This window comes from Apium graveolens, chromosome 11, assembly GCF_009905375.1.
Source record: "Apium graveolens cultivar Ventura chromosome 11, ASM990537v1, whole genome shotgun sequence".
NCBI lineage: Eukaryota > Viridiplantae > Streptophyta > Magnoliopsida > Apiales > Apiaceae > Apium > Apium graveolens.
The window spans coordinates 46,385,745-46,411,435 of NC_133657.1; positions in this window are offsets into that span (position 1 = coordinate 46,385,745).

The window sequence follows — 25,691 nt, forward strand, 5'->3', positions numbered from 1 at the left end:
AAATTTTCAAAATCCAAGTTTCAAGCTTCCTAAATTGGTAAGATAATTCTCTAGTACTCCTTATGCATAGTTATGGTTATCCTATGAGTTTAAGCCTCCAATTCATTTTCAATCTTCTCCAAGAAATCAATGAAGAAGACAATGAATAGTGATTTCAAGGTTTTTAACTTGATTTTTCTTGTTTTTCCTTTAAGATCCAAGCATCCTAAAGACATCTCAAGGCTTCTTAAGGCTTCCTAGCTATTCACATCACTTCAAGGAAGGTATAACATCTCCAAACCCTAGCTTTACTTTGAATATTAGGATGATTTTGATAGTTATGGTAATAGAGTAGCTTAATGCTTGTTGGTTTAGAGTTTGGGTTGGAATGGTGGTGAATTGAATGTTGAAATCTTATGGTTTGGTTAAAGGACTTAAGTATAGTTTAAATTCAAGTTTAAGAATAAGTATAAATTGTAATGTTGAGTTGATTGGGGCTTTTATGATGTAGTGAGGATGGATTTTGGTTGTATGAATGGATTGGGATTGATTGGTGGTTGAATTGGAATGGTATAAAATTGGGAAATCGCGTAAACATAGCCGTCGTAATGTCCGATTTACTTTAGACTTTTTTTGTTCATAACATTAGGACCCGAGAACTCCCTGATAGGTTTTGACCATTGCCATGTTTAGATAGTTCATGTTACGAGCTTTGTTTTGATATGTGATTCATTTGATTCCGATGTACGGTTTAGGAGAAACGGCCGTTTTAAGTAACGACGTTTCGCGAACGAAACATTACCCCTCGCCTTACTTTGAAACATAGGTTAAAGACCTAAAAAGGGTTAATTAGTGTATGAGACAATTATGTTAAGTGTGTTAGGCAGTTGGTAAGACACTCGCGAAGGAATCGCCTTAAAACTCGTAATGGTTAAATTATTAAAAATGGTGGAGCCGAGGGTACTCGAGTGACTTAAGAGAATCAGTAAGCGCAAAGCGAGCGTTAGAGTCTAATTTGGTTAAAGTATAGATTTACAAGTGACTTTGGTTTAATTCCAACTCACATGTTGTTTATAGGTTACCAGACTCATCCCGAGCCATTTGTAACCCTCAGTCGCTCAGGCAAGTTTTCTACCCGTATAACTGTTGTTGTGATGTATATGTGTATATGCATGATCTTGTGATAAATGCAAATTTGTTATTAGCAAATTCTTGCGATATATTGTAGCATGTGATATGGTATATATATGCATGCCTGTTTCATATTCTTGATTTATATATCTGTTGGTTCAAATGCTTATAGTTGCATAATACTTATGCTAGAGATAAGCGGTATTTGAGTTTACCCTTAGTATAGGGGATCAAAAGATGAACATATTTCTAAACCGGGAGTCGATGTTCCCAAGTATATTATATATATATATGAATAGTTTTCAAAACTATTAATCGAATAAGGTTTATTCAATAACTTTATTTTATTTAATGAATATTATTTGAATATTCATTCGAGGACTTATGACTCTGTTTATTACATTTAATGATTATTAATTGGATATTCATTTGAGGATGTATGACTCCGTTATTTTATTTAATGAATATTATTTATAATATCCATTCGAGGTATTATGACTCCGCTTATTATTTAATAATATTCTTTATTTTATTAAAGAATAATGTTTCGATAATCAAACTTATTTTCGATTATTCAAATAAAGATAGTACTTTCGTATAAGTATATCTTTGATTATTTAATATTCATTCAAGTATGAGTTTTAAAACTTCTACTTCGATTAGTTTTATAAGGATTATCTTTATGAGAATATTATTTAAATAATAATATTCATATATTTCTAATATATCGGGACTGATTTATTTTAATAAATCAGCAGTACTCCAAACATTCTTAAAAATGTTATCGAGTCTTCAAAATGATTTTTAAAGTTAGAGTGGACCCCAAAACTCATTTTTATATTTAAGATCTTCCTTTCAAAGGGGATTTAAATACTCGCTCAAAACCTGGGGGATCCAGCTCTGTGGTGTATTTTACATTCGCAACGTGGTTGCTGTTTTGAGAAAACAAGTGAATTGATTACTTGCCCAACGTTCGGGAAGTAAGTCCATCTAATTGAGTCGGCATAAGCGACAGGCCGGGGTACGGTCTATCAAAGTGTAAGTGGCTGGGTGGCAGTCCATCAACGCGTAAGAGGTCGGGTGGCGGTCCAGCACAAGGTCCTTATGAGGCCAGGGTGATGACCGGTGGGGGATTCATCCATCTACTAGTAGAAAAGGTTACTTATTGGTATCTTTGCCTGATCAACAAGATATCGGGTTTATGCCAAAATTCTTTTCCTTTCCAAAATTCATTGGATGTTTCAAACTCTGTTCATACCTTATATAACAGAGGTTCCAGGAAATGTTTAAGAGATTTATATGTGGATATATATATCGGGACTAAATAAAGCATCTCATAACTTTATTTCATTCAATAATATTTTAAAGATTGAATTTATTCAAGTCTTAACTTGTGGTCTCATCTATGGGATGACCCTTTTGAAACCTATAATACTTTGAACAGTGGTAGTTCAAGTAGCTTTATAAATGATATAAGTATAGTGAAGTATTTGATAACTTCATCCCTTGTTTTTGCTTATATCCAGTAAGTAATTATCTTTCACCTGATAAAGGTTTCCAGCAAGTTATCCATTTAGATGCCTGCGTTATTGTTTACACTATATATTATCTTGCGAGCTGTAATGCTCACTCTTGCTTCATTTCTTCATCACACAACAACAGTTAGGAAAGATGGTCAGGCTCAAGCAGACCCAGCGCAAGAGCGTGGGAAGCGCCCTGCGCCTTCTCGTTGAGATCATAGCTGCTATAGCTGCAGAGGTAGATCTATTTGTAGATCAGACATTCTACTTTTGAGAATCAATTATGTATAATTATAACTTGTGGAAGATAATGGCAATTAACTGTAAACTTATCAAGTAATCATTTTGGGTTGTAATAACTTTTAATTATGGATTCATGGACTTGTACTTATTTCAATTTCATCTCTGAGACTATGACGTGTGGTGGTGTGTGTTAGTGTGGGGTCACAACATGAGGTTGTTTATTATTAATTAAGTTAAGTGATAATTGTGCAAAGAAAGACCGTGACGACCCCGATCCCTGACCCCGGATCTGTGGGTGTTACAGAAATGGTATCAGAGCTAAGCGTTATAAACCTCAGAGATGATGCGACGATATAATAACAAACTCACAAAGATAATAAGAACTCTTGCCAAGTTCATGGTCGGACTACTTAAAGTAGCACTGACAGTTAAAACCCTTACGGGAACCCTTATAAGTATCATGATAGTAACTTAGCTCGTTTAATGTGTAGGCGCATGAGATAGAGGACCCTGAGATGTTCGAGCATGAGCATGATGAGGCACTGCTAGATGTCGAGGATCAAGAGGAGCCTGAGATGGAGGAGGATGAGGAGGACCCCTCGGAGGAGTTAGAGACAGAGGTCATTACTATTTCAGATGAGGAGGACCTGGATGAGGTCCCAGTAGCTGAGGAGCGTGTCGGACCTATGGTAGTGTACACTGGTACCCCTTTACCCACACTCCCGGTGGTCAGAGCTCCTACCCCTCCACCACTATCTTGTCAAAAACCTTGGTTGGCAAGCTCTTTGTAAAAGGATCTGCTCGGTTGTCTTCTGATGATATGTGAGCCACAACTATATCCCCTCGCTTTACGATTCCTCGTATGAGATGATACTTACGTTAAATATGTTTAGCTGCTTTGTGGTCTCGCGGTTCCTTTGAATTTGCCACAGCACCAGTGTTATCACAATACACCGTCAAGCTCCTAGGAAAATTAGGTACCACATCTAAGTCCAAAAGGAAGTTCCTGAACCATACAGCCTCCTTGGCAGCCTCAGAGGCCGCCACGTACTCGACCTCCATGGTGGAGTCTGCAATGTATTTCTGCTTTACACTCCTCCATATAACAGCTCCACCTCCCAAAGTAAAAACATATCCCGAGGTTGATTTCCTCTTATCCCTATCTGATTGGAAATCTGAATCAGTATATCCCAAAGGAAATAGATCTGAGGCCTTATAAATTAACATATACTCCTTAGTCCTTCTCAGGTACTTGAGGATAGTTTTTACTGCACTCCAATGTTCTTGACCTGGGTTCGACTGATATCTACTAACCATGCCTACAGCAAAGCAGATTTCAGGCCTCGTACATAACATAGCATACATTAAGCTTCCACATGTTGAAGCATAAGGAACTGCTTTCATGCTCTCTATATCTTTAGGTGTCAAAGGACACTGCTTCTTAGATAGAGCAACTCCATGCTTAAAAGGTAAAAAACCTTTCTTGGAGTTATGCATGTTAAAACGAGCTAATACTTCATCAATGTAGGGCTCTTGAGATAAAGCCAACATCCTTTTCTTGCGATCCCTTATAACTTTGATCCCAAGGATGTATGCCGCTTCACCTAAGTCCTTCATGTCAAATTGTTTGAACATCCATGCCTTTACAGATGACAACATCTCAACATTGTTTCCAATGAGTAAAATATCATCTACATATAGTACCAGAAAAACCACTGCATTACCTTCACTTCTCTTATACACGCACGATTCGCTTGGACTTTGATCAAATCCATATGGATGGACTGCCTGATCAAAACGAATATTCCAGTCTCTAGAAGCTTGTTTAAGTCCATAAATAGACCTCTTAAGCTTACATACCAGATGCTCTTGGACTTCCTTAATGAATCCTTTTGGTTGCTGCATATAGATGGTTTCTTCAAGACTTCCATTAAGAAAAGCTGTCTTGACATCCATTTGCCAAATCTCATAATCGAGATGAGCTGCTATAGATAAAAGAATACGGATTAACTTAAGCATGACTACCGGTGAAAAGGTTTCCTCATAATCGATACCTTCTTTCTGAGTATACCCTTTCGCAACAAGTCTTGTTTTCCAGGCTTTCACCTTTTTATCTAATCCCCTCTTTTTCTTGTAGATCCAATTACATCCAATAAGTTTTATACCTTTGGGTGGTTCCACGAGCTCCCAGACCTGATTAGAATACATTGTTTCTATCTCAGATTTCATCGCCTTTTGCCAAAGATCTGCATCTTTGTCTTGTACTGCCTCTTCGTATGTACGGGGATCATCATCATGTTCACCAGGGACCAAGTCTGAAGACTCTCCCAAAAACATGAATCTATCAGGCTGTTGAACAACCCTCCCACTACGACGAGGCACTGGTGCGGTATTAGTGATAGGTTGTACATTATGTTGTGGTTGTCCTACTTGTACTACAGCTTCATGGGTATTATTTGTCCCTCCCACTAGTTCCTCTAAAATGACACTACTCATGGGTTTATGATTCATTATATAGTCCTCCTCCAAGAATCTTGCATTGGTGCTAACAATGACATCCCGATTCTTCGGACTATAAAATAAATATCCTTTCGTTCCCATGGGGTAGCCTACAAACAACTTTACTTCTGTACGAGATTCTAACTTAGTCGCGTTCTTGTTCAGCACATGTGCTGGACAACCCCATATTCGAATATGTCTTAAACTCGGTTTATCCCCGGTCCACAATTCTAAGGGGGTTTTAGGAATCGACTTAGAAGGTACTAAGTTCAGAAGATAAGCTGCTGTCTCTAAGGCATGTCCCCAAAATGACTTGGGTAAATCCGAATAACTCATCATCGATCTAACACTCTCTAAAAGAGTCCGGTTCCTTCTCTCTGCTACACCGTTCTGCTGGGGTGTGCCTGGTGCAGTTAACTGGGATTCTATCCCATTTTCTGATAAATATTCCCTAAATTCTCCAAGAAAGTATTCGCCACCATGATCTGATCGTAGTAACTTGATACTTTTATTAAGTCGCTTCTCCGTTTTAGCTTTGTACTCTTTGAACTTATCAAAGCACTCAGACTTACGGCGCAACAAATAAACGTACCCATATCTAGAATAATCATCAATGAAAGTGACGAAATATTCATAACCACCTCTTGCTTGGATATTCATGGGTCCACATAAATCAGAGTGAACCAATTCTAATACTTGTTTGGCTCTATTCCCCTTTGCCTTGAAAGGCCTATTAGTCATTTTACCTTCCAAGCAGGATTCACAAACTGGAAATGGCTCCACTGCCAATGAGCTTAAAGGCCTGTCTACTACCAGTCTTTGAATCCCCCTCAAGTTAATATGACCTAATCTCAAGTGCCAAAGATATGTTTGGTTCAAACTAGAAGGTTCCTTTTTTTTAGTAGAGTTAGAAGATGTGTTGTTCAATTCCCTAAATTGCAGTTGCAGTGCAGGTTGACTAGGATTAATTATATAAAAATTGTCTTGCAATGTACCATAACATATAATTCGTTTATTCATCATAATAGAAACATTACGATCCAAACAAACATTATAACCATCCAAAGCAAGTTTAGAAACCGAAATTAAATTCCTTCTAAAAGAAGGTACATAAAGACAATTGTTCAAAACCAAAATCCTATCAGAACCAAAAGATAAATGAATAACTCCTACTGCAACTACTGCTACTTTCGTAGCATCTCCCATGAACACGTATATCTCAACATCTCTAAGCATTCTGGATAGTTGGAACCCCTGCATAGAATTACAAACATGATCAGTGGCTCCTGTATCTACACACCAAGTGCTCGTAGATATAGCCCCTATAAATGTTTCTGTAACTAGAGAAAGAGACATACCAGTATTGTTTGTCTTCTTAGGAAGAGGACAATCTTGTTTCCAGTGACCTGACTGTTTGCATCTGAAGCACTTTCCCTTAGGCTTTTTCAAACCACCCTGAACTCCCACTGCCTTCACAGCTTTCTGTGTCTGAGCCTTTTTCTTCTTCTTAATACCTTTCGGCTTAGAGGAAGAACCTTTCTCAGCCACATACACTTGAATACTCTGCTGAAATAATCCTTCAGCTGCCTGAAGTTCTGTCAGCAGTTCCGCGAGACTATACTGCCTCTTGTTCATGTTGTAATTCAAGCGGAACTGCTCAAAACTCTTGGACAAGCTCATAAGGATAATGTCAATCTGGGTTTCCCCGTCAAGTTCAGCACCAAGGATCTCTATCTCATTCAGATGCGACGTCATCTTGAGAACATGATCCCTTACAGGTGTGCCTTCAGCCATCTGAGTGTTCATTAAAGCCTTCATGGCTACTTGCCTAGCAGCCCTATTCTGATATCCAAAACGTTCCTTGAGATTAAAGAGCATATCCGAAGCAGTGGCCATAGACTGATGCTGATGCTGCAAAACACCCGACATTGCTGCCAGAATGTAACATCGCGACATCTCATCAGCCTTAATCCACCGTTTATAATACTCTTTCTCATCTTCGGGAGCATCAGCAGCAGGCTGTTCAGGCTTGGGTTCATAAGTGCAAAACTTGTACTCCTCAACAGTCAACACAATGTCCAAATTTCGTTTCCATTCAATATAGTTAGGTCCGGTAAGTTTGTTATCCTTAAGTATGGTGAATAGTGGATTAAAGCCCATTTTATCCTGAGAATCATGCATAAAAACATCACATAAATAAGGGTGCATTAATTATTAAGATCTATTGATTCCTCTAACAATTATTAAAATTTAATGCACTAACATATAAACACCATAAGCTTCTGGTACGCCATGATGTGTGACATGTATACCACCTAATTTTGTTTAAATGTTACTTCGGTCCTATTACTAAACAATATGCCACGTTGGGGTGGACTATATTATTTTTCATAGCTAAGTGTATACCATCATCAAATCTTAAATTATTCGAAATCTATGGAACTTGGTATGCCACGATGGGTGGCGTGTATACCTTCCAATATTCGTAATTTTGCCTTGAGTAGAATACTTCAATTCAATATTCATCAATGGTTTGATTTCCAGGTAGTGGAGGAGTCACATCGGTCTCGCTTAAAACCCACAGCCTTACAAGTTCGATGAACCCGTTTTTGACAAAATCGCCCCAAATCAGAAATAAAGAAAATCCGTATTTATTCCTTTCAAAATTTATTAATTTAAGAAGTTTGTTCTAGTAATTTCTATAACATTCTAGACACCATAAATTACATGCCACGATGGGTGACGTATATATAATTTATATTCGTCTTTATGTTAAATTACCTACAACCAATAATGGAGACCATGGGATTTAATTTCATATTAATTCCCTCTCCCACTTAGATTTTTTTTATTAAAATTGAGGAATTATAAAATTAAATGGGGCCCTATGTTGTTATAATTATGTCTAATCATGCATTCAAAATACACACATAATTTTAGCAACATATAACATTTAATTAAAGCAATAATTAAAATTTAATGGAAAAAATTAAAATAAATTTTCCACTATTATGGCCCTTGAAAAAAAAATCCAGCTCTCAAAAAAAAATCTGCCCCAAGCGCGCCCAGCAGCCCCAGCAGCCCCAGCAGCCCCAGCAGTCCCAGCTGTCGCAGCGGTCCCAGCAGCCCCTTGTAATCGCACAGCGGAACAAAAAACTACCGGAATTGATTTCCGATCGCACATAACTATTACAAAATACCCGGAACAATTACAAAAAAAATAGATCTAATACAAAACTAATTTTGTAAAATCTATTCTAACACGATCAACCCTCGTGTAAATTACAACCATGATTAAACCACGTGGAAACCAAAACAAAAATTAACCACGATTAAACCACGTGGGATCCAAACACATAATTAAAATATACATGGCCATAATAGTGGATTAACAACCTGCATCAAAACCAATACAAGCAAAATACTATATACACGCATATATAATTACGACATGGACATTATATCATAAAACGTAGAATCCATTACCAGGCTCTTGATACCAATTGTTGGGAACCACGGACTTAGGGTGTTACTACGTTTTACGATAAAGATTACGAAAAGAGGATTACCTTATTAATGGTTGATTCCACGCTCTTCTATTGTATTCCCAAATTCCCTTGAGCGAAGTGTGGCCTCCGTCTTCTCAAGTTATCCTCTCTTCTTGCTCCTTGGTGGCTACAATATGTTTTCACACAATTTCAAGCAAGAAGAGAATAAGTATATATATAGGCTACAATAGGGACCATGGATAATTAGGTTGGACCTTCTAATTACAGCTTGAGCCTAGCCCAATGTAATTAAATATTAATTCAATCCACTAAAGAATTAATATTTGCACTACCTTTCCTAATACCGTAACTTAATTAATTCGGTTCCAATATTATTTGCTTATTAAATTCCCCATGTTTAAAATATCATATGTCCATTAATTAAATAAATTACTGATAATTTATTTAATTAATATCTTTTATCCTTGATCATCCACTCAACCTTTATTTAATTATACCAGAATAAATTCCACCTGCAAGGTTTCACATAATTAAATCTTTTTGAGCTTTCAAGGGGACATCATTAACCCGAATATTATCGGGACATGGATTCCTTCAATAAATAATATCCACCATGTATATAATTCCATCACCCAAAATATAATGATATAATTCAAAAGAATTATTTCATATATAAATCAAAGCATGTAAATAATATACACGTGTCAATTACTATTTCCGGATTAAGAACCTAAGCATTAATAATAACATAGAATCTTAGTTCTCATTCTTAATCAGTATTAAGGGAACAATTCTAAATTTGATCCTGTACAATATACACAAAGTATACTAGTATTATTTATTAGTCAATATAAACTAATCTAAATAATACTACAGCCATACCAGTGGATTGTCCAACACCACCTGTGCAGTGAACCTTATTATATTATATAACCGTATTTAACAATCTAATATTTTGTATCCCATTTGATACTAGATTGTTCATAATATATAATATTAGACAACATGTAAACATTCAAATGATTCTCAAATAAACTGGCCAGAAATAAATGTACATACTTCAAATAAATATTTTCAGTATACACTAACAGCTATACCCCGATCCTTGAGGAGGGAGCTGACGGGGATAGAGCTCACGGCCCGAGCGAGACTCAGATCGCTCCAGGAGGACAGGCATGGTAGGATCTCCAGGCGGCAGGCCGACTATATTTTCCGTCGTGCGATGGAAAGGGTATGGAGCTGACCCGCTCCGGTGTGTGATTCAGGACTGACGATGGGATAGTCTAGTTGTCTAGTTAGTCGAGGCCTTAGTAAGAGCCAATTTTCCGGGATAGTTGACTTGTATATAGCATCCCTTTTTCTGACTAGACAGATAGACTCTTGTGTATCACTTTTGGGACAGATGGCTGTAGCACTGTTGTACTTTTGACCAGATCAAACTATGTATTTCTCGCATTATGTATATATTTGTTTCTTTTCGGTTCAGTTCCTTAGTGACGAGATCACTGTTTTTATCATTATTATTACTGCACTTCTTATTAGAACTGTCATAATATAATAGAATTGTGAGATACATTCTCCCCATTATAAGAGCTATGCAAGGCACAATGTTGTGTATGATTGTGACCTAACGTTGAATTTTTCCCAATAATTTTTTTTATCAGTATCATGCCGCCAAGAAAGATTGGAACTAGGGCGAACCCTGGATCTGAGGACCAGGGAAGCCATAACCAGGACGATAGGAACCAGGAACACAGTGAAGAGGAAGATGAGGATTATGTTGAACAGGATGACTCCCTGTATGAAGAGGAAGAGGGAACATATGATGTTGAGGGATTTGAGATAGAGGCTGAGGAAGGAGAAACTGAGGTTGAGCAACCAATACCAAACCCAGGCATGGATCCCATGAGCCATTTCATGCAACTACTAAGGCAGAACTTGGAACATCAACCCAACCCACCCCCTCAAGGAAATAACAATGTTGTGGCAAACTCTTTCAGGGCTTTTAAGTCCCTTAAGCCCCCTGAGTTCCACGGAGCAGCCGACCCAGTTGAGGCAAGGGCATGGTTAAAGGATATGGAGAAATCCTTTGAGATTTTGAGTACCGATGAGGCACAGAAGACTGTATTTGCTACCTACCTTCTGAAAGGAGAGGCCAACTACTGGTGGGAGGCCAAGAAAAACATGGAGACAGATGCTATTATAACCTGGGAAAGATTCAGTTAGTTGTTTCTGGGAAAATATTTCCCGAGGTTTATGGAAAACCAGATGGAGCTCAAGTTCTTGGAGCTAAAGCAGAATAACTTATCGGTAGCAGAGTACGAAACGAAATTTACTGAGTTATCAAGGTTTGTGCCGGAGTTTATGAGCACCGAGGAAAAGAAAGCTAGTAGGTTTCAGCAGGGACTGAAACCATGGATTCAGAATAGAGTGGCAATTCTTGAGCTTACAGATTATGCCACTCTGGTGCAAAAGGCAACAATTGTAGAAGCTGGAAGTGAACAGATGCAGAAGGAAAAAGAGAATAAGGGAATAAAGAGGAAAAGTATGAGCATGGGTGGGGGTTCCGCAGGAAGGAGCTTCCCAACTAGATTTAATCGAGGAGCAGTGTCTCTACCGGGAAAGAACACTGGGTTTAAGTGGCCAATGAGCGTGAATGTGAGCCAGAGCGGCCAGAAGTCAAGAATGTTCTATTCCAACCAGTCTCGAACCCCATTGCCAGCCTGTAACACTTGTGGAAGGATGCATTCTGGGGAGTGTAAAGGAAAGCCGGTAATCTGCTTTAAGTGTGGTCGAGAGGGTCACTATTCGGACAAGTGCACTTCGCCAACCCCCATTACCCGCCCAACCACCACTTGTCATCAGTGTGGACGCCCGGGTCATTGGAAGAGGGAATGCCCAATAAACAAACCAGCAGCTTCGGGAGCAAGCAGGGTTGCTTCTAATAAGCCACCTACTGCAAGGACTTTCAACATGTCAATCCAGGATGCTATGAAAGATTCAGATGTGATAGCAGGTACCCTTTCTCTAAATTCAGTCAGTGCAAACGTTTTATTTGATTCAGGAGCAACTAAATCTTTTATATCAAGGGACTTTGCGCGTAAGTTAAGACTTAAGGCTGAACCCTTGGTAGAACCCTTGCAAGTAGAAATAGCCAATCATGAAATTATTCCTGTTAACCAGATTCACCCCGCCTGTGAGTTAGGCATAGGGGAGCAATCTTTTAGTGTTGATCTGATTCCTTTTAAATTAGGGGAGTTTGATGTAATTTTGGGAATGGACTGGCTATCTAGCAATGATGCGCAGATAGACTGTAAGGGGAAGAAAGTTAAGTTAAATATCCCAGGAAAGAAAGAAGTTATATTTAAAGAAAAGAGGCAGACGCAGAAATTTTTGACTATGGCCCAGGCCAGAAGGATGCTACGAAAAGGAAATGAGGTTTACCTAGCCTATGTGGTGGACACGCAAAAGGAGGTGCCCAACTTACAAGATATTCCAGTAGTCAATGAATTTGAAGATGTATTCCCACAAGACCTTCCGGGATTACCACCCGATAGAGTGATTGAATTTGCTATTGAATTGGCCTCAGGGACGGCGCCAGTTTCAAAAGCACCTTACCGGTTAGCCCCGTTAGAAATGAAGGAATTAGCTATCCAATTGCAGGAACTCTTGGATAAGGGTATGATAAGACCCAGTGTGTCTCCGTGGGGAGCACCAGTTTTATTTGTTAAGAAGAAAAATGGGAGCATGAGGCTGTGCATCGACTATCGAGAGTTGAACAAGCTAACCATAAAGAACAGGTACCCGTTACCTAGAATAGACGATCTGTTCGACCAGCTAAAGGATGCTGTTTATTTTTCCAAGATTGACCTGAGGACTGGATATCACCAACTAAAGATTAAACCCGAAGATATCCCCAAGACAGCGTTCCGTACCAGGTATGGGTATTTTGAGTTCTTGGTAATGTCCTTTGGATTAACCAACGCCCCAGCGGCTTTCATGGATTTAATGAATAGAGTATTTAATAAGTACTTGGACAAGTGTGTGATAGTTTTTATCGATGATATTTTGATCTACTCAAGGACTGAGGCAGAACATGCAGAGCATTTGAGGATAGCTCTAGGAATACTCAGAGAGGAACAGTTATATGCCAAATTCTCGAAGTGTGAATTCTGGCAGAATGAAGTACAGTTTTTAGGACATGTGATCAATAAAGGAGTATTGGTCGACCCCTCCAAGATAGAGGCAGTCTCAAATTGGGAAAGGCCAACCACACCCACAGAGGTAAGGAGTTTCATAGGATTGGCCGGCTACTATCGTAGATTTGTACAGGACTTTGCGAAGATCGCAGCCCCTTTGACACGACTTACTCGTAAGACAGAGAAGTTTGAATGGACGGAGAAATGCGAGAACAGTTTTCAAGAATTAAAGAAAAGGTTGGTAACGGCCTCGGTGTTGGCATTGCCAGACGGAAAAGGAGATTTTGTGATATATAGTGACGCGTCGCACAAAGGATTAGGGTATGTGCTTATGCAGCACGGTAAAGTGATTGCGTATGCGTCGAGACAACTAAAGGAATACGAGATTAGATATCCTACCCATGACCTTGAGCTTGCGGCTATAGTTTTTGCCTTAAAAATTTGGAGACACTACTTGTATGGAGAGAAGTGCGAGATCTTCACAGACCATAAGAGCCTCAAGTACATATTTACGCAGAAAGAGCTCAACATGCGCCAGAGGAGATGGTTAGAACTAATCAAGGACTATGATTGTGAGATTCTATATCATCCGGGGAGAGCCAATGTGGTGGCTGACGCCCTCAGTAGAAAGGAAAGGCTCAGAATGATAATGACTTCGGAGGAATTAATCAGGGATTTCGAAAGAATGGAAATAGAAGTAAAGGTAACCGGAACTGGAACTGAAAAGCTGTTTGAGATATCAATGCAGCCAGAGTTATTAGAAAAGATTAGATTGTGCCAAGAAAGAATGATGAATGAGGGCAGAGAGTCAATGACTGGAGAAGAGATCCATATTGAGAAAGATGATAAAGGGATAATGAGGTACTTCTACCGGATTTGGGTTCCGAACGTTCAAGAGCTTAAAGATGAGATTTTGGATGAAAGCCATAGTTCAAGGTATTCCATTCACCCGGGAAGTACCAAGATGTATAGGGATTTGAAGGAATATTACTGGTGGCCCAACATGAAGAGGGACGTAGCAGAATGGGTAAGCAAATGTTTGACTTGCCAAAGAGTAAAGGCAGAGCACCAGAGACCCAGTGGACTTTTACGACCCCTGGAGATTCCCGAGTGGAAATGGGAACATATAGCGATGGATTTTGTTGTAGGCTTGCCAAGGACGAAAGCCAATCATGACGCCATATGGGTAATTATAGACCGACTGACAAAGTCAGCTCACTTCATTCCTATCAATGAAAGATACACAGTCGATAGACTGGTGGACATTTACCTTAAGGAAATAGTGACGCGACATGGAGTCCCAGCGTCCATTGTCTCAGACCGAGACCCCAGATTTAACTCCAGATTTTGGAGGAGCTTTCAAGAATGTGCAGGGACCAAGTTAAATATGAGTACCGCGTACCATCCCCAGACGGATGGGCAGAGTGAAAGGACCATCCAGACACTAGAGGATATGTTGAGAGTCTGTACAATAGACTTTAAAGGAAATTGGGATGATCACTTGCCGTTGATCGAGTTTTCTTATAACAATAGCTTTCATGCTAGCATCGGAATGCCGCCTTATGAGGCCCTGTATGGAAGAAGGTGTCGATCTCCCTTATACTGGGATGAAGTAGGGGAGCGGAAGATGCTCGGACCCGAAGTGGTCCAAAGGACCAAAGACATAGTGGATCTTATCAGAGGGCGGCTTGTAGCAGCCCAAGACAGACAGAAGAAATATGCAGATCTAGCCCGAAAGGACAAGGAATATGAAGTAGGGGACTTAGTAATGCTGAAGGTATCCCCTTGGAAGGGATTAATGAGATTTGGAAAGAAAGGAAAACTAAGCCCAAGGTACATTGGACCTTTTGAGATATTAAGACGGATTGGAAAGTTAGCTTACGAGCTAGCCTTACCCCCTAACTTGCAACAAGTTCATAATGTGTTCCATGTGTCAATGCTAAGGAAGTATCATCGGGATGCCAGACACATAGTGGAGTACGAGCAGGTGGATATGCAACCAGATCCGACTTACGTGGAGAAGCCAGTAAGGATTATAGATAAGAAGGAGCAGGTGCTTCAGAACAAAGTGATCAAGCTAGTCAGAGTGCTATGGCAGAATCATAATGTGGAAGAATCAACTTGGGAACTAGAGAGCGCAATGCTAGAGAAGTACCCCCATTTGTTTTCTATTTGATTCCGGGACGGAATCCTTTTAAGGAGGGGAGACTGTAATAACCCCCAAAATTTTGAACTTTTTGTAACCCTTATGAATAGTGTTTTTGCTGAATGAGAAAATTTTTCATGCCACACTATGTAGGGGTTCTGTTATGGATATTCTGAGATTTTATTAGTACTCTATATGGTATATAAGTGTATGTAAAGATCTTCAGAATCCAATTCCGAACACTTTGATTTTTCCCGAAAATCCACTAGATACGGAAAGAATTGAGTATAAGGTAACAGGATAAAAAGGAATTAAAAAAAAGGATTATAAGAAAGGATCATAAAAGGATTATAATGTATTGAGAAAGGTTAAGGAAACCCAAGTAATAAGATCTCGGGTATGATCCCTCAAACGATAAACGAAAATGAAAGTTAAGCGAACCGTATAACAGATCAGCGATCATTAGGTAAACAATTAGGAAGTTAATCAAGGAGGTTAGGGATGATGAGGTCATCCAACCAATAAGGAGAGGGCAAGTAATAGATGATGACACAATAAGGTGATGTAAGCATGACATAGGGAGGGAGGAGATGTGGTTGGTTTATAACCACACAAAGACAAGGTTAATAAGGTAATTAACCAAAAATCCAAACAAAACTACATCCACCAAGCCAAAACAAATCATTTCATCAAAACAAAAATTTTATTTCTCTTCACCAAGAAGCTTGCTCTCGGATTTTTCCATTTTCAAGAAGAAAATTTTCAAAATCTAAGTTCTAAGTTTCCTAAATTGGTAAGATAATTCTCTAGTACTCCTTATGCATAGTTATGGCTATCCTATGAGTTTAAGCCTCCAATTCATTCTCAATATTCTCCAAGAAATCAATGAAGAAGACAATAAATAGTGATTTCAAGGTTTTTAATTTGATTTTTCTTGTTTTTCCTTTAAGATCCAAGCATCCTAAAGACATCTCAAGGCTTCTTAAGGCTTCCTAGCTATTCACATCACTTCAAGGAAGGTATAACATCTCCAAACCCTAGCTTTACTTTGTATATTAGGATGATTTTGATAGTTATGGTAATAGAGTAGCTTAATGCTTGTTGGTTTAGAGTTTGGGTTGGAATGGTGGTGAATTGAATGTTGAAATCTTATGGTTTGGTTAAAGGACTTAAGTATAGTTTAAATTCAAGTTTAAGAATAAGTATAAATTTTAATGTTGAGTTGATTGGGGCTGTTATGATTTAGTGAGGATGGATTTTGGTTGTATGAATGGATTGAGATTGATTGGTGGTTGAATTGGAATGGTATAAAATTGGGAAATCGCGTAAACATAGCCGTCGTAATGTCCGATTTACTTTAGACTGTTTTTGTTCATAACATTAGGACCCGAGAACTCCCTGCTAGGTTTTGACCATTGCCATGTTTAGATAGTTCATGTTACGAGCTTCTTTTTGATATGTGGTTCGTTTGATTCCGATGTACGGTTTAGGAGAAACGGCCGTTTTAAGTAACGACGTTTCGCGAACGAAACATTACCGCTCGCCTTACTTTGAAACATAGGTTAAAGACCTAAAAAGGGTTAATTAGTGTATGAAACAATTATGTTAAGTGGGTTAGGCAGTTGGTAAGACACTCGCGAAGGAATCGCCTTAAAACTCGTAATGGTTAAATTATTAAAAATGGTGGAGCCGAGGGTACTCGAGTGACTTAAGAGAATCAGTAAGCGCAAAGCGAGCGTTAGAGTCTAATTTGGTTAAAGTATAGATTTACAAGTGACTTTGGTTTAATTCCAACTCACATGTTGTTTATAGGTTACCAGACTCGTCCCGAGCCATTTGTAACCCTCAGTCGCTCAGGCAAGTTTTCTACCTGTATAACTGTTGTTGTGATGTATATGTGTATATGCATGATCTTGTGATAAATGCATATTTGTTATTAGCAAATTCTTGCGATATATTGTAGCATGTGATATGGTATATATATGCATGCCTGTTTCATATTCTTGATTTATATATCTGTTGGTTCAAATGCTTATAGTTGCATAATACCTATGCTAGAGATAAGCGGTATTTGAGTTTACCCTTAGTATAGGGGATCAAAAGATGAACATATTTCTAAACCGGGAGTCGATGTTCCCGAGTATATTATATATATATATATATATATGAATAGTTTTCAAAACTATTAATCGAATAAGGTTTATTCGATAACTTTATTTTATTTAATGAATATTATTTGAATATTTATTCGAGGACTTATGACTCTGTTTATTACATTTAATGATTATTTATTGGATATTCATTTGAGGATGTATGACTCCGTTATTTTATTTAATGAATATTATTTATAATATCCATTCGAGGTATTATGACTCCGCTTATTATTTAATAATATTCTTTATTTTATTAAAGAATAATGTTTCGATAATCAAACTTATTTTCGATTATTCAAATAATGATAGTACTTTCGTATAAGTATATCTTTGATTATTTAATATTCATTCAAGTATGAGTTTTAAAACTTCTACTTCGATTATTTTTATAAGGATTATCTTTATGAGAATATTATTTAAATAATAATATTCAGATATTTCTAATATATCGGGACTGATTTATTTTAATAAATCAGCAGTACTCCAAACATTCTTAAAAATGTTATCGAGTCTTCAAAATGATTTTTAAAGTTAGAGTGGACCCCAAAACTCTTTTTTATATTTAAGATCTTCCTTTCAAAGGGGATTTAAATACTCGCTCAAAACCTGGGGGATCCAGCTCTATGGTGTATTTTACATTCGCAACGTGGTTGCTGTTTTGAGAAAATAAGTGAATTGATTACTTGCCCAATGTTCGGGAAGTAAGTCCATCTAATTGAGTCGGCATAAGTGACAGGCCGGGGTACGGTCTATGAAAGTGTAAGTGGCTGGGTGGCAGTCCATCAACGCGTAAGAGGCCGGGTGGCGGTCCAGCACAAGGTCCTTATGAGGCCAGGGTGATGACCGGTGGGGGATTCATCCATCTACTAGTAGAAAAGGTTACTTATTGGTATCTTTGCCTGATCAGCAAGATATCGGGTTTTAGCCAAAATTCTTTTCCTTTCCAAAATTCATTGGATGTTTCAAACTCTATTCATACCTTACATAACAGAGGTTCCAGGAAATGTTTAAGAGATATATATGTGGATATATATATCGGGACTAAATAAAGCATCTCGTAACTTTATTTCATTCAATAATATTTTAAAGATTGAATTTATTCAAGTCTTAACTTGTGGTCTCATCTATGGGATAACCCTTTTGAAACCTATAATACTTTGAACAGTGGTAGTTCAAATAGCTTTATAAATGATATAAGTATAGTGAAGTATTCGATAACTTCATCCCTTATTTTTGCTTATATCCAGTAAGTAATTATCTTTCACCTGATAAAGGTTTCCAGCAAGTTATCCATTTAGATGCTTGCGTTATTGTTTACACTATATATTATCTTGCGAGCTGTAATGCTCACTCTTGCTTCATTTCTTCATCACACAACAACAGTTAGGAAAGATGGCCAGGCTCAAGCAGACCCAACGCAAGAGCGTGGGAAGCGCCCCACGCCTTCCCGTTGAGATCATAGCTGCTATAGCTGCAGAGGTAGATCTATCTGTAAATCAGACATTCTACTTTTGAGAATCAATTATGTATAATTATAACTTGTGGAAGATAATGGCAATTAACTGTAAACTTATCAAGTAATCATTTTGGGTTGTAATAACTTTTAATTGTGGATTCAAGGACTTGTACTTATTTCAATTTCATCTCTGAGACTATGACGTGTGGTGGTGTGTGTTAGTGTGGGGTCACAACATGAGGTTGTTTATTATTAATTAAGTTAAGTAATAATTATGGAAAGAAAGACCGTGACGACCCGGATCCCTGACCCCGGATCTGGGGGTGTTACATCTATCTTCAAGAAGCTTGGTCTGCCTGATCCGAAACCAACATACATGTCATTGCCACTAGCTGATCGTTCCATCCCTTATCCACGAGGTATAGTGGAGGATGTCTTGGTCAAGGTGGATAAGCTCATCTTTCCTGCTGATTTTATCATTCTAGACTTTGAGGAAGATAAGAAGATTCCCGTCATCTTGGGAAGACCATTCTTGGCTACAGGCCGAACTATGATCGATGTACAAAAAGGAGAGCTTACGATGAAGGTTCATGATCAGAAGGTCACTTTTAATGTGTTCAAGGCAATAAAGTTTCCCACAACTAAAGAAGAGTGCTTTAAAGTAGAGTGGGTAGACTCTGTCGTGAATTCGAAGGTTGAGCAATTGCCAAAGACAGATACCTTAGAGAGATCCTTAATGGGGAAATCAGTTATTGATGACAAGGAAGGAGTAGAGCACCTGCAGGTTTTGGATGCACCTCCGTGGAAGAGGAAGGTGGATATGCCATTCGATTCTATTGGGTTAGCAGCGCTAAAAATTTCTCAGGAGCGTCTCGAGTCATCTATTGAAGATGCTCCCACACTTGAGCTCAACCTACTGCCAGATCACTTGAGTTATGCATTCTTAGGTGCACCCCTTGACAAGGGGTTGAGGTATATTTTTGATGATGTAGAGGGTAGCCGAACGGATCCTCCAGTGCCTATAGAGGGTTCTTCTCAGGCGCAGCAGGAAGTTGATAGGACTGGTTTTGGTGATGCGCAGTACAGGTGATTGACTAGGCATATGGAGGCCATGCACGACATTCACTATCATTCCGCTGCGGATTTGACATAGGTTTTGGGCACTATTTTCCGAGACACTAGTGTTGAGGTTGATTGGCCACCCGATCCTCCACCCGAAGAGGATGATCCTCCTAACAACTAGGTATGCCTGAAATCCTTATTGTTGCCTTCAATGAGGACAATGAAAAATTTAAGTTTGGGGGTGATAATGTAAGGATTAGTTTGTGTGTGTCCATATAGTTCATATTGTTAGTCCCTTAACAATATAGCAAGAATTACAGAAGGGGGGTTGAATGGAATTCTTGAACTTTTTCTTGAAATAAAAATGTTCAACTCGATTATAGATATATTTGTTTTGATTAGCACAATGCGGAATATAAACTTTAATGAATCAAAACAAGAGTAATTAAAAACAAGAGTCTTTAAAAACTTTCTGGTGAATTTAAACAATTCCACCAGAGATATATTTAATATATCGAGAGGACTCTGTGTGCAGAAATGCTCACAGCTGCTTATACAAAATAGAACTACTAAGAACACAGGAAATGCTAAAGATAGTGCTTACAAAGATTTCTCTGTGTTTATTTCTTAGCTCTCTTAGTTGTTTTTCTATTTGCTACTCTCTTGGTTTTTATATTACCAAGATTACAAAGTCAAAAGAACTGAATAAATATAAAATCTAACAGTCTTGATCTTTGCTGCTTTTCGTCCTCTATTACCCAGTTAATGGGCTTCCACAGTGTGTTTGTATCCAACTCGACGGCTGTGTGTCTGCTTTCACTGTTCAACTGATCTTTGAATCTTGATATGATCATCCGTCGACTTTCAGATCATCCGTCGATGACTTACTTGATCATCCGTCGACTGCTATTTTAAACATCCGTTGAAAGTCATTTGATCATCCGTCGAAGCTTTGTTAAGCATCCGTTGATAGCTATTTTGGCACTTGACTTCATTTCACTTATACAGAATTACAAGACATTGCTTATGTACAGTTAATCAACCTATTCTTCATATCTAGTTAAAGTCAACATGACTTATATACTACTACAGATTCTATACAAAGGTGCATACAACACTGTGCTACAAACTTATTATTACATAAGTTACTCACTCGATGGATAATAAGTTACTCATCCGTCGAGACTAAAACGAGTTATCCGTCGGGACTATAATTCTTATCCGTCGAGTGCTACATTATTTCACTAAGTAAAATTTACTTAGATGTTTTGTTTAGGTAATCATCAAGTACACAACATATTCACAACAATCTCCCCCAATTTATGTCTACTGGAATTGTAGCCATAAATTAAGAGATACTTGATGATAACAAAACATCCTAAACATATATCTTTAAAGATAAGTAGATAAAACTGAGAGTGCTTCAATTTAAACAGGATATACAAGGTTTGGCTCACGGTCAGTTCAAGATGCTCCTCTAGCCTGAGCAGATTTTTCTAGTTTCTTGAAGGTCTGGATCTTCTTCCAAGCTTTCTGTTGTTTTCTTCAATTTGATTCTGGAGCTGTCTGTGGAATTCTAATTCATCAGATTCTGAGAGATCTAACATTTCCTGCATTTCCAAGAGAGTCTCATTGCTAGGAATACTCAATTGATCTTCTAATCTGAAGAATCTTCTCACACCATTGTCATCCATGAATTCCATCAGCCAGTAGGGCCTTAGATGCACTCTTCTCCCTGTGTATGGGATGCTAAGAGTTTTGGGTAGTGCATCTTTGGCTCTAACACTCCTTAGCTCTTCAATCTTCTTCAATACTAATCTTCTTGCAGTTACATTAAACCCAAAGTTTTTCTTGAAGGATGAATAGACTTTGATCAACACAACTTGGCTTTCTTGAAGTATCCTGTGAAGAGGCCACTGAATCTCTCTTCCTCCTTTGTACTTGAATACCAACCTTTCAGGTAGGTTTCTGTATGCATCAATTGCCCTTACCTCATCCAGCTCCTCCAGATAAAGGTTTAGGTATGAGAATTCTTTGATGTCACACAAGTACAAGTAGTCTCCCTTGTTGATCTTGAGTTGAGCTTTGACTACTGCCTTGGATTTGAGAGGTGACAGCTTCACTTTCTTGACTGCCCTTGATTTTGTCCTTCTTGGCTTGGTGAGAATTGGCAAGTTGAAGTCAGAAATTGGTAATTTATCCCACTCTATTGGCTCATCCTTTGGCACAATAGGCTCTCCATGTATGTTCCTGTAGGGGTCCACCACCCTTATGTCTTCAAATACCACAGAGGGCTTTGATGCTTGAGTTTCAGCTTTAGTGGATTCCATTGGAAATTGATCTTCCAATTCCTTGTTAACAATATCCAACTTTCTTTTTGTTCTTTTAGCCAGTTCTTTCTTTCTTGGAGATTTCTTCTGTTCTTCAATCTTCTTCTTTGATTCAGTAGCTTGAGTTGGTTGAGAGGGAATTTGTTGAGAAGAGTTCACAGCCTGTAGCTTGGTCAAGATAGCAAACTGTTCTTTCTTTTGTTTAGACTTCTTTGCATCTAGAGCAGCTTGCCTCTTTTCTTCTTCCTTTGCATGAGCAAATTGTGGATGTCCAGCTACCACACAAATTTCCTTCCCATTTCTGAATATCTTTGCAATTCTCTTTCTTGAGGCTGAATCAGCTGGATCTTTGTAGAGGAGAATAGATCTTGACAGAAGCTTCTTTTCATCAGGCTTGGGTGTCTCATACACAGTATCCATAGGGTTCTTCAAAGATGACTTTGGATAGTTTGCCCTTGGTTTAAGAATTATCTCAGCCTTTTTAGTCTTGATGCAGGAAGATTGTCCTTTCTCCAGATAGTTCATACTCATCTCATTCACATTGATTGGCTTGACATGAGAGTGATGGATGGCTGACTGATCTGGTTCCTTGACTAATTGAAACTTTTTCTATATTTCCTCATCAATCTTTTTCCAGTTGATCAGAGTCAACTCTTCTTTATCAGCATCTTTCAAATTTGCTGCTGCTGCATTTATAAGATCTATACCATCTACAACTGGTGGCTTGGAGATAGTAATTGAAGGTACAATTACTTTGCTGATTTGAACTAAAATGTTCTCCCCCTCAGTTGGTCCTTTCTCCCCCTTACTTGATTCTCTCTCCCCCTTTTTGTTATCATCAAGTGGAGGAGTTAGGCCTTGTGCTTTAGCCAGTTGCATGAGAAGATTTGTCCGAGTCTGTTGATTTTGAAGAAGTAGAGCCACTGAATTCTCAATAACTTGAACTCTGGTCTCCAGCTTGGCTATCTTCTTGTCAGAATCTGATTCTCTTCTCAACCTTAGTAATAGATCATGCATGGTACCATATGGCATTATTGAATCCAGCTTCTCAGAGTTGTATGTCTTTAAGTCAGCTATCTCCTTTTTCAATTCATCCACACTGATATTCTGTCTTGAGTGTTGGATCTTCATTAAGTGCAAAGAGTCTAGATGAGCTTTAAGAACAGCCTTGGTACCAGCATCTGAAGCTTCCTGAAGGGCTTGCTGAATAGATGTTACTTGTTTTACCAAAGACACCTCAAATTGTCCTGGTGTAAATTCCTTTGCCCATGCCCATTCAGGTAAACTTAAAGCAGAACTTGGGCCTTCAGCTCCCCCTAAGTTCATGCTAGCATTCAAAGAACTAGAGTCATCATCATCAGAATTTACTCCAAATTCTTCAGATGGCTCTCCAGCTTGAGGAGGCATCCTGTTTACAGCATCTTTATCTCTTTGAAGAGATTCTGTGGTGTGCACTAAGTGCAAAGTCTGCTCTGCCTCCACATTGCCCTAAGCAGCCAACAGTTGATAGGCTGAAACAGGGTGAGTAAAAGTGTCAGCATCCAAGGAAATGTTATCAATAACAGCTTTGTAATGTTGCTGAAATTGTCTTTCCTTTTCAGCATCATCCACAATCATTGACTCACTAGCAATGGTTGGTTCCATCCTTATTTCTCCAGTACCTACTTTTCTCTCATGTTCTCTCTTTTGTTGCATCAGGGTCTCACCCTGGCTCCCCACCCTCACACCCTCACCTTCACCTAATAAGGTGGGACTCCTCTCACTCACTTTTGCCAATCCTGAATGAATGGATTGCTGAGATTCACTCTTTTCCTCTCCTTTTGCCTGGGAGCAACCCAACCTCTCACTCAATGCACTCTCCTCTCTCAGTCCTAAGAGTGATTGTATTACCACCAAATCTTCTGCACTTGAAATTATTGAAGTTTGAAGTTGTGCAGAGACACTCGACGAATAAGTGATATCCGTCGGGTGAGTGGTAAAGCTATCCGACGGATAACTGCTGTTAAGCTTATCCGTCGGGATACAATCACTACTCGACGGATGAGCAATATCCATCGAGAGAGTGGAAATGAATGAGGTGGGAAGAGAAACTATTGTTGACTCTGTGTTGATTGAAGTTATTTGAGGCACAGATGTCACAATAGAATCAGAAAGTATTGGCAAGTGAGCCAACAAATCATCTAAAAGATGATGCTCACTTGCACTGGATTTTGGCTTCCCCAACAGAGTTAAAGAAGGGGAATCATGAATTGAAGTGTTTATCATGTCCACTTCCAGTGAGTTGGTTGGTGAGTATTGTGTTTCAGTGGCTTCTATAATGAGAGATTTTGGCTGTGACTCCACATTTATTGGAGCCACATCAATCTGAATTTGAGAAGGTGCAGGGACTGTGTCTTTAGCACCAGTTTGCATTAATTGTGTGCCCTATGCATCCCCAGTTGTTTTGGATTTCTTCTTTCTAGTGTAAGTTTGGTGTGAGCTTGTGTCCCTAACCCTCTTGGCCTGTGCTCTTGGATGAGAGCTTTGTTCAATAGCCACATCCTTTTGGGAGGATGCAGCTAGAAGTGAGCTTCTGTCCTTTTTAAGCACTGCAGTTTGTTGGGAAACTGCAGTGTGGCTAGGCTGGGATTCACTCATCTCTCCAACCTTATCCTTGGGGTTTCTTTGATGTTCACCCCTTCCCTCACCTATCTTACCCTCCTTCACACTCCCCTCTTTGGCTTTGGTAGATTTTTCAACTGGTACCTTTTGAGAGATACCAGAGGGGGTTTTCTTTGATTTGGATTTGGGAATTACAGTTGTTTTGGCAGCTTTGGCAGGCAACTGTTGGGTCATTTTCACAGTTTCCATAGCTATGCCTGAAGTCAAAGAAATAGAAGAGATTGGAATAGTTGAGGGTATAGATAAACTTACCTTACTTACCTGAGGTGTCAGCATTACAGGAAAATAGAACATAGGCACATCCTTGTGATGGTTGGCTCTGTTCAAGTCTGCAATGATTCTTCTCTCTTGAACCCAACAAGCTAATTTGTTGTTTGGGTTCTCAAGTTCAATCTCTTGACAAAGATGGTTAGCCAAAAGCATAAAAAATCTAACATAGTAAATATTCTTTCCTCTTTTGGCTAAGTCACCTAATTTAAAACCTAACTCATACACAACAAGGTCACTGAAATTATAATATTTGTCTGTAACTAGCATGTATAGCATGTTAAGCATGGAAATGTTCACAGAATCAAAATTACTGATTTTTCCAGAAAAGACTTTAGTTACTACATCACACAAGTAACTCCATTCCTTCCTAAGACCTAGTCTTCTAATTTCACTTAGTTTTACAGTAGGAAGTGCATAATGAATGGAATTAAGCATATTGACAATATCAGTGTCAGTGTGTGGTGCAGTTACATTATCATCAGGAATCTTGAAACATGCTTTTATTACATCACTATTGATACAGAAATCATTAC